At 36.8% G+C, this 11613-nt stretch overlaps 1 non-coding gene across 1 annotated transcript; it reads left to right on the forward strand.

The window, feature by feature from the left end:
- The first annotated feature begins 2729 nt into the window (after positions 1-2729).
- LOC132539650 (U7 small nuclear RNA) lies at positions 2730-2791 on the forward strand. Its single transcript, XR_009550981.1, has one exon. It is a non-coding gene; the product is annotated as a U7 small nuclear RNA (small nuclear RNA).
- The last annotated feature ends 8822 nt before the right edge of the window (positions 2792-11613 follow it).

An 11613-nucleotide genomic window follows, 5' to 3' on the forward strand; every position in this document is an offset into this window, starting at 1 on the left:
GCATAACCCTTTAAAGATTCAGCTATGTTTTTACATGTACATTTTTATTGTTGTGTAGTTATGTTTTATTTATTTATTTATTTACTTATTATTTTAACCAGAGCCCTGCTCAGCTCTGGCTTATGGTGGTGCAGGAGATTGAAGCTGGAAACTTGGAGTCCCAGGCACGAAATTCTCCTTGCATCATGATTATTCTATTTTTAAAACATATTTATTTATTTACCTATTTATTTATTTTGTCTGAAGGCTTAGTTCTGGGGATTAGTGGCTAAAAAATGACATGCCATGTTAAATAACTCCCCCCCTACTTTTTTTCTGATAGATAGAGTGAAAAAGTGTCTCAGTTCATAGCTCAGCCTGTCTAATGTCACAAGTGCCATACACCTGCAAGACTGAAGCTAAATTTTGAGAAAGAGAAATGAGAAAAAAAAACTAAGGTCTAAGCAAATTATTTTAATCTTATTGACAATTCTTCTTTCATTGGAGAGCAAGATAAAATGTTTGGTATTTAGAAACAAACTTTTTTCCCCTCAAATTTCCCCCTAGCTCGCAACCCCTTTTGTGTATGTTAATGTTTTTAAAGATAATACAAGACTTCAGGGAACTCAGTCCACTTTTCACCCCTGGAACATTTTAAAGAGCTTGCAGCAAATTGAACTTCTGATTTGGATCTGTTCCTGGGGGACATTTGCCACTGCCACATGCTTCCATCAAATGTACAGTACATGATCAGAAGCCTTTATACTATAGATAGAAAAAGGACAAACTGCATTTGAATCTGTTCATTTCTAAATTTAACAGTTCATTTTTGTGTTTATATAGAGCAGCATCAAATCTCTGTTCTATATACTGGATTTTATTTGATTCTTAGGTTTATACTAATTCATCTATTACCTGATTTTGAATATCCTATCTCCTTGAAGGGATAACTTTGGTCAGAATTCCTGCAGCCTTTGATTCCACAGCAAATACCCGTTCTTTTCTTCTGAGATAATAAAGGCACCCTGCGAGGGCCACCACCAGGGAATGTGCTTCACATCACAACACAGATGGCTTGTTTACACCATCTCCCCTTCTTCTAGAAATCTTTAGGGAAGAGTTTGAATTTTATTTCTTATTGTGTCATGCCTTTTATAATCCTCATCAAGTTAAAATCTGACACTGCCCTTGAAGTAAAGGAGGAAGCCCGCCTACCTTTTATCTATTATCATAGAATGTCAAATTACAACTCCCTCACACTTTTTTTCCAAGTTTCAAAGAAACGCTTTAGGGGTCTGGTGGTGGCTCACTCAGTAGAGTGCACTTGAGGCCAGACCTATGGATCTGGATTCAAGTTCCTTGTCTGCACCTGCAAATGGACAGCTGGATGCAAGACTATTGTGTCTGCACAAAGGATGGCTCCACTGCTCCTGGCAGCACTTTTATCTTTATCTTTTTTTTAATTGGGGGATTAATATTTTACATTTGACAATAAATACAAAAAAATAGTTTTACATGCATAACATAACATTTTTATTTTGATAGACACTGAGAGAAATTGAGAGGAAAAGGAGGAGATGGAGGGAGAAAAAGAGGAACACCCAAAGCACTGTTTCATCTTTAGGTGGAGGTGGGGGCTTTTGAATCTGTGTCCTTGCACATGGTAGTGTGTAGGCTCTCCTGGGTGTGCCATTGCCTGGCACCTGTGTCTTTATTCTCTGTTTCCCTCGCTGTGTCTCTCTATTATTTATGCTCCATCAAAAAGAAAGAATAGGGGAAAATGGCCTCCTAAAATGGTGGAGTCATGTAGGGCAGAGCTCCAGTAATAATCTCAGTGGCAGGGGTCTGGGTAACTGTACACATTACAGTATACAAGATCCTGGGTTCAAGCCCCTGATCTCCACCTGCAGGAGAAAGGTTCAGGAGAGGAGTGGGGAAGCAGTGTTGTATGTGTCTCTCTGTCTCTTTCCCATTTTATCTTTCTCTTTCTATCAACTTCTCTCTGTCTCTAACAAAAAATAAACAAAAATAAAAATTAATCGCAGTGGCAAATAAATATTTAAAATTTTACAGTTGTATAGTTTTGGAATCACTTAGTGCTCACCTTGATATTGACAAAGGGACATCGAGGGCATCTCTCCTGAACTGGGAGTACCATCTTATAAAATAAAGGCTTCAGATGAATCATTTTCTAATAAGCAAAATATTATTGACTAATGTTTTGCAGGCTTTATAGTTATGTAGAATTAGCTGGGGTCCTTTAAAAATGATTGATGGCGGGGCCACCTGAGCTATAGTGCCCCAGTAGTTTGGGAGTAGAAGGGCCCATATAGAGAGACATGTCAGAAGCTGTAAGCTTTCCTCACTCAGGTGACCTCCATGAGCAGTCTGGGCTGTGAAACACAGGTCTAGAAACTGTAATCAAACTTTGACTAGGATGCCAATACAGGGCTTTATTTGCTTTTTCTCACCATCTTTATAAAGTATGTGCTTGCCATTTCAGGTTATGGGAGTGCATCAATGTGGGAAGGTTTCCATAGTGATGAATATTTATGGAGAGAGTGATAGCTCTCCTATGGTGAATTCAACAAGTTGCTGAGAGTGTTTCATAACCTTCTGTAGGAATATAAGACTTATCTTGTTTCTAGAACAATTTCTATTCTAACACCTTATCTTGAAGGTTATCCAGTAAGCTCTGTTCCGAAAATTAAAAGGAAGGGGGGATTCTCTGATGCTAAGAACCCACCAAAAAGTGTTACAGCTCTTTTAGAATTTGTCTAGCAGGTCTTCCGGTTTCTACCGGAAGACCCTTAAAAAAAAAAAAAGAACCCACCAAAAAAAGATACATTCATCAGAAACCCTAAACCAGGTTATCCTAACTTTAGTGATCTTTTTTCACCAGATTATCACTGGAACTTGGTACCTGCATGGCTCCACCACTCCCAGCAATGAATAAATAGAGAGGGAGAGAGATGTCTTTAGATAATGTCAAATGCCCACAATGGGAGCTACACTGTATGCAATAGAGAAAAACTGGCTTAAGCATATAAGCCGTTTTTGTTCTCTTTTAACCTTAACAGGAATATTTTCAGAATCATTATCAGAGCACTAACATGTATCTACATTGTTATGCTATTTTTTTCATCAAATATATGTGGAAACACTGTTCCTGTTATATTGGACCCGCTCAAGTTACAACAAGACCATTATCAACTTTTTAAATGACAAGCATGAAACTATTGCTATCATCACTGTAACATGTTTAGGTAGTATGGGATACAGAAAATATAAGAAAACAATCTTAGAAACTCTACATGGCAGAAGCACCAGATACCACACATACATAAGCACATTTGCAACATTTGAACTAAAATGCTGCAGAATTCAATTAATATGTGAACTGGGAACACACATACACACACACACACACACACACACACATACACTACATGGTATCACAAGTGTTCAAATCCCCATTTTGTAGACTTTGAAGCTTTATAATCCCACTATAATTTCTTTTTTTTAAATATTTATTTATTTATTCCCCTTTGTTGCCCTTGTTTTCTTGTTGTAGTTATTGCTGTTCTTGATGTCGTCGTCGTTGTCAGATAGGACAGAGACAGGGAGAAATGGAGAGAGGAGGGGAAGACAGAGAGAGGGAGAGAAAGACAGACATCTGCAGACCTGCTTCACCACCTGTGAAGCGACTCCCTTGCAGGTGGGGAGCCAGGAGCTTGAACCGGGATCCTTGTGCCGGTTCTTGTGCTTTGCGCAGTGTGCGCTTAGCCCACTGCGCTGCCGCCCAACTCCCTCCCACTATAATTTCAAATTAGACAGACAAAATGTGTTAGAGTCAAGCAGTTTCACCATTTCGATTCTTTTTATCCCTCCCCAACTTTTACATTCCAGTTCCATGCACTGTCGCAAGACTATGAATCACATTACATGAAAAGTACTAGAAAGTAGTTGATTGCTATATTTTCATCTATAACTTGGAGCTCATTTATTTGGCAAACTGAGTTTTCAGCCAATGTTAGGATTAAACCACTCAATGTGGTTTTTCAGATTGAGATAAAGACAGAGGGAGAGGGAAAAGACAGCACAGCACAACGCAGGGACCCAACCAGGTGCATGAACTACCGTGTTAGCTGAATATCATGAAGTTTCACAAGTGATTTAGAAAACTAGATGTGCAATTTTACTTGAGTCCATATTTCTTACTAAAAAATATCTATTGATGTGTCAACTGTCAAAATTATACTCATCTTATATCAACTAGGAAAAGTAAGTATGATGTAATAAGAAAAGAAATTGTGGAAGAGATATGAACTGAAGCATCGTCCATCTCCCTTGAAGTTGAGTGAGGCATCCAGTTTCAGGCACAGCTCAGAGGTAGACGGGTTCAGTCGAGGCCACCACAATAAAGCAAGCATCACATTAAAGTGAACCTGCGTATTAGACAACAGGCTAATGCAAAAACTAGTAAAGCCATATGCCCCTTGGAATATACCTAAAACAGACCTACTGGCTTTTCCAAAATCGAAACCCCCAATTTTCATCTGCAATAGTCTTGCCTTTAGGTTCATGATTAGTCATCAGCTTATTCTACTTTATATATTAACTCCTTTTCAGCCAGCAGTTTCCAGATGCTACCATGATGGCAACCAAGCTTCCCTAGGCAGATGATCCCTCCATTATGTCCTGGAACTCCACCTCCCCTGATACCTGTCCTACTAGGGAAAGAAAGAGACAGGCTGAGTTATTGTTATGGATGAACCTGTCAACACCCATATTCAGTGGGGAAGCAATTACAGAAGCCAGACCTTCTACCTTCTGCAGAGTTATCAGGGAAGGGGATTGGATATGGAGTTCTTCTGGTGGTAGTTGTGTGGAGCTGTACCCCTCTTATCCTGTGGTCTTATCAATATTTCCATCCTATAAATAAAAGTATATAAATTTTAAAAACTTAAAAAAATTAAAAAAAATATTCTTCATAATAATAATCAAACTGCTATTTTTAATGAAAGTTCTGCTTTACTTTTTAATATTTTATTTTGGAGGATACAGAAATTGAAAGGAAAGGGCGATAGGACAGAGACAGAGAGAAATTGAAAGAAAAGGGAGGGGGAAGAGAGAAAGAAACTTGTAATTCTGTTTATTCTCTATTGGGCAGACTACTAAGGAGTAGCTAGGAGTGAGAGTGTCTTGCAGAGAACGTTTACAGGGAGATGAGAAATTGCCCACACATGTCAGCATCTCTACTGTAAATTATTAACCCCATAACAGTAATAGAAAAGATTAAGCAAGTATAGATCATCTTAAAGTGGGAAAAGAACTACCATATTAAATAAAAAAAACACCCCAGGAATGGAAATTTCTGTTGAGGTATCATGGGGTGAACTTGAGAATGTGTGTGTGTGTGTGTGTGTGTGTGTGTGTATGTGTGTGTGTGTATGCTTAATACACATCATGTCCTCTCCCATCCCCAGTTTTGCTTTCCATAGTTTAAAATTATTATATACAACAAGCTACTGAAAATTAGAACATTCATATAACTTTTATTATAGTATGTAACTATAATTATTCCATCTTGCCATTGTCATTGTTGATCTTTTACTATTATTAATTTATAAAATAAGCTTAATCATATGTGTTTACATAGAAAAATATTATCTATATTTATATGTAAAGAAAGATAGGTTATATGTGTAGAGAGTACAAATATTACAAATACTATCCATTCTTCTAGACATTCACTTCTTCTTCTAGCGTTTGCCCTTCTTCCGTAGCCAGTCAACAGCATCAGGTTGAAAGCTGTCAGGAGCTGCTTGTTGCTGGCTTTGAAAGTGACTGGGATCCATGTGGATTCAGTCGGCTAGGAAGGATCGTCAGTTTCCCCAATGAATGGGTACTCACGGGATGCACCATGAGAAGGTCGATCCAATGCATCCCTAGACATTCACTAGAATCCTTGAAATACACTCCCTATAGCTGGGGCTTGGGGGCTAACACATTGTTCTCATTTGAATGAACTAATTTCAGAATATATTATTATCTCTTATGTACTTAACAGGAATGGTGATTAGCTTCAGGATCCCATCTGAAAAAGATGCAGCAATGAGGACCTATTGACATATGTACAGATAGACAAAACCAACCTGATTTTTAAATCTAAATTATATGACTTTTTTTTTGCCTGGTAACATGCAAAATATTCTTCACACTGTGAATCACATCAAGGCAACACAATAAAAAATCACACACAGAAATTATGTATATATGGAAATAAATATAGAACTATATCTATACACATTTCTAAAATGAAATGAACCATTGTCATATCAGAATATTTGAATAATAAATAATGAGTATATTTATATTTTCTTTATTAAAAATTATCATTAGATAATCAGAGAACATTAGTGTGATCTGACATTTATTGAATGTTTTATGTAAACTCTGCACTATATTAAATACAGATTATGTGATTTTATTCTTTAAACTTACTTTTGTTAAATCTTATTTTGTTATCACTATGCAGATGAAGGAAATGGAAGAAGAATGATGAAAAATTTCCAGGTCTTATAGTTTCCTAGTTGAAAAGTCTAAAGTTAAAATTCTAATGTTCTCTCCATTTTTCTATGTTTATGCTACATTTTATTTTCATTAAATTCCATGGACTTTCATTTATGAGGTATGCAGTTCATCCCTGTAGGACAGTTACACTAAGCAGAGTTAACAGGTTTTATTTTAAAGTCACACTTATATGGGATGAATGACACAGCTACTTTGTGAGGCCTCCTATTTTGCCAGGAACAACAGAAGTTCAAGCTCTGATTCTGAGCACTGGGTAAGTTAGGGCCTTGTGGAGTCTCTCTCTCTCTCTCTCTCTCTCTCTCTCTCTCTCTCCCTCCCTCCCTCCCTCCCTCCACACCATGTCTTGGTATTTCTCTCTCCCCTTTATCTTCTCCTTTTCTCAGTTAATCTGGGATTTCATAATACAGAATATATATGTATATACCAGATAGCAAGATACAGACAGAAATATAGATAAATATATATATTCTGAAATTCCCTTTCATGAGGTGAGACCTGAGCTCAATCCTGGGTAGTATACATGACAAAGTAAATGCATGATCCGACTGAACTTTGTCTGCCTTTCTTTTTCTCACTCTGAGAATGCCAGCCTGAAATAATGAAGCTAGGCAGATGTAGCTGTTATCTGTTGGTGTCTGTTTCATCCACAAGCAGCAAAGAGTCAAGGTCAAGAGACTTGAATATGAGGACTGCATGCTTCTGAAGCGGCCAGCTCATGGTGAATTCCAAGAACAAAATTTAGCATTTAACTAACTCAAAACTAATAATAAAACTATATATTTACTTTCAGACACTGTATTTTTTATCTTATAAAAATAACCTGTGTGTTTTCCACTTCACTTCTAGTGTTTTCTTTCCCAAAGTGAAATCTGACTCATTTTTACATGCAGAAACATTTCTGGGGCAGTCTTTATTTAAACAAGTAGAAAATCATGATGCAAGGAAAGCTGAGTTAGCTGTAGTAGATATAGAAACAATATGTGATAGCTCCCATTAGAGTTATTAATTACATATCACAGGGTACAGAGGAAATATTGAGGGTCCTGGGCTATTCACTAGATCATTTAATAGATCTGAGGTCAAACTTAAATATAGGCTAATAGCATAAGACAGTCCTTCATGTCTGTAATCCACAGCACAGAGAAAAGAGAAACAATGCACTCATGCATTCATGATGTTGCCTAAAATCTCCAATTAAACAAACCTAAAGCCAATGAGTGTGCAAAGTACATTTTCAGGATAAAGAGAAAAACAAAACTGTCCATGGTTTTGACATTTTCATCTATTTTGAAACAAAGCACCCAGTATATATTTATTATCATTCTCAAATTATCTATCTCTCATTGATAGATGACACAAATAAATTAAAATTGAGAATACACAGCATGTGAAAGGCTATGTAGGTTTTTAACATTCACAGCATGGTGAGCAGTTAGCTCTCTTAATTTTCAACTGTAGAATATATTATCTATTATGGTTTGCTTGATTTTAGATGACAAATAGAGACCAGATTTAAATCTTGGTTTAGAGTAGTTATATTAATAAATAAGAATAGCTGCTGGGGGAGTTGGGCAGTAGCCCAGTGGGTTAATCGCACATGGTGCAAAGCAAGGACTGGCATAAGGATTCAGGTTAGAGGCCCCGGCTCCCCACCTGCAGGGGAGTCGCTTCACAAGCGGTGAAGTAGGTCTGCAGGTGTCTTTCTCTTCCCCTCTCTGCCTTCCCATTCTCCCTCCATTTCTCTCTGCCCTATCCAACAACGACAACATCAATAACTACAACAATGAAACAACAAGGGCAGCAAAAAGAAATAAATAAATAAATATTAAAAAAGAGAATAGTTGCTGACATTTTTTTACAATGGCATTTCTTCAGTCAGTATGGATGCAGCATATTTGTCCTGATTGCTATTTAATATCTCTCAAAATTATCCCCTGGAGTTTTGTTATTCAGTGAAATACTTTAGCCCCTGGCCATTGTCAGGAGAACTTTTCACATTTTGAAAACTCTTAAACTACAGGAACAGAGGAAATGCTGGCTGCAGTGCCTCTTAAGCATTCTTAGTGTGACTCACAAAGTGATGAATATGACCTTTTGTGAATCAGTACAAATATGTGAAGACAGACATATCCTAAATCTAAAGTTTTAGTAAACACCGCTTATCCTTGCTAACTACAATTTATTTTAGAATTAAAATTGTAGATTTCCCTATACTACTGTATCATGTTTCACTAAAAAAAGAAAAAAAAAACTATCATGGCCAATATAATTCCCTTTATGTAAAATATAATTTACATTGTGAGTTGTCACCATAACTTATAAAGTGCCAAACCTCTTTCCTTAAACAAACAAACAAGCAAAAATCAGTTTTAGGAGTCAGAGGATAACGCACCTGGCAGGGCATAAGCTATGTATGGCCTGTGTTTGATTCACAAAACGGGAGAGCATTTCAGTGTTCTGGCATCTTTCCTTCTCTCCGTGTCCTCTTCTCTAACTCTCTTTATATGCCTGAAACAAAAATAATAAAAGTCAACCCAGGAATGGTAAGTCATGGGGCCCTTATGGTATACATAAAATAGACCTAGTAGCTTTTTTCCAAAATCAAGACCCCAAATCTCATCTGCTGTATTCTTTCCTTTAGGTTTCTGATTATTAAACATTTTTTTTTTGCTTTATATCTTAATGTTTTTTCAGACACCAAGTTGCAGATGCTACCGTGACTCCAGCCTGACATCCCTGGGCAGACGACCCGAACAATGTGTCCTGGAGTCCTGATTCCCCAGAGCCCTGCCCCACTAGGGAAAGAGAGAGACATTGGTCTGGGGGTATGGATCCACCTGACAACACCATGTTCAACAGAGAAGTAGTTAAAGAAACCAGACCTTCCACCTTCTGTAGCTCATGATAATACTGGATCCATGCTCCCAGAGGGATAAAGAAAGAGAAGTTTTCAAGGGAAGGAATTGGATATGAAGTCTGATAGTGAGAATTGTGTTGAATTGTACCTTCCTTATCTTATGGTCTTGTTGATATTTTTATTTTATAAATAAATAAATAAATAAATAATAAAATCATCTACGAGTTATCAGAGCTGATACTTATTGATCTATTGGTTGTACCACTTATTGGATTTGATTAATATGGGATCCACACTAATCTTTTGATTTCCAATTAATCAAACATAATCAAAACATGATTAACTCTGATTTTACTTTTCAACTTTATTCTATTACTGCTGCTGACAGCCACTGTTTTATTTTGCTATTTGATAAGAAAATATAATCATTTAAATTAAAATTTAGAGATGATATATTTTGACTATTATATATAATCTGAAAAAATATAAAATGATACTTTAAAATCGACATCCTTGTTAATGACATCTTCATTTATTATTTGTGTGTGTGTGTGTCTTCTTTTTTTTAAATTTATTTCTTTATTGGGGAATTAATGTTTTACATTCAACAGTAAATACAATAGTTTGTACATGCATAACATTCCCCAGTTTCCCATTTAACAATACAACCCCCACTAGGTCCTCTATCATCCTTCATGGACCTGTGTTCTCCCCACCCACCCACCCCAGAGTCTTTTACTTGGGTGCAATATGCCAATTCCATTTCAGGTTCCACTTGTGTTTTCTTTTCTGATCTTGTTTTTCAACTTCTGCCTGAGAGTGAGATCATCCCATATGGTTTTCTTATTCGCAATGTTATTTATTTCTGCTCTAACTTTAGTGATTTCTGTCCTTCTGGTTGCTTCAGGGTTCCTTTGTTCTTCTTCTTCTAGGTCTTTAAGATGTGCAATCAGGCTGTTTATTCGTGCTTTTTCTTATTTCCTAATGTGTGCTTGTATAGCTATGAACTTCCCTCTCAGTACTGCTTTAGCTGTGTCCCAAATATTTTGATAGCTTGTGTCTTCATTTTCATTTAAGTCTTGAAACATTTTGATTTCTTCCTTGATTTCCTCTTTGACCCAGAAGTTGCTAAGAAGTGTACTGTTAAGCTTCCACATTTTGGGACTGTTACTAATCTTTTGTTGATTGTTAAGTGTTAGTTTAATTCCACTGTGGTCTGAGAAGATGCTTGAGATGATTTCAATGCTCTTGAATTGGCTGATGCTGTCTTTGTGGCCTAATATATGGTCTATCCTTGAGAATGACCCATGTGGATTTGAGTAAAATGTGTGTTCCAGTTTCTTGGGATGAATGACTCTGAAAATGTCCAATAGTTCTAGTTTATCTATCTCTTCATTTAGCTCCCTTATGTCTTTATTGATTTTCTGCTTGGATGATCTGTCAAGTTGAGAGAGTGGGGTGTTGAAGTCCCCTACTATGATTGTGTTGCTGTTAATATATTGCTGTAGCTCTTTCAGCAGAAGTTTGATGTATTTAGATGGCTTCTCATTGGGTACATATATGTCAATAATTGTTAAGTCCTCTTGATCATCTTCATTTATATATACTGAGATAATACTTAAATTCATGCCTTGGACTTTGTTCATACAAAAAAACCCTAAAAATCATATCCTAATTGTACTCAATGATTTTTACCTTCATCAGTCATTATAGAAGACTTAGTTTCCCTATACTCTTCCCTTGATAACTTTATAGTAACATTACCTGATTTCTAAAAATCTATACAATCACCTTTAATTTTATGAAACCACGACTTATATATTCACAATTATAGCTTTCCAGGAGGTGAGGAGAGGGGGACATCTCAACAACTCAGCCTCCTGTTTGCCATCATACCCCCATGACATGCTAGAGTGTCAAGCACCCTCCTAAGTTATCTGTCTCTCTGACAAATTAGTTGAAGACTTTTATATATTGTTAAATATACTTTATTGTCTCAACTGAAAGGTGTGCTTTCTTAGGGTCCAGGCAGTGGCACATACCTGGTTAAACACACACAATGAACAAGAACCCAGGTTCTAGCCCCTGGTCCCCACCTGAAGGGGGAAAGCTTCACAAGTTGGTGAAGCAGGGCTGCAGGTGTCTTTCTCCCTCTATTCCTTTCTTTACCCATCCCTCTC

Source organism: Erinaceus europaeus, chromosome 7 (genome assembly GCF_950295315.1).
Source record: "Erinaceus europaeus chromosome 7, mEriEur2.1, whole genome shotgun sequence".
NCBI lineage: Eukaryota > Metazoa > Chordata > Mammalia > Eulipotyphla > Erinaceidae > Erinaceus > Erinaceus europaeus.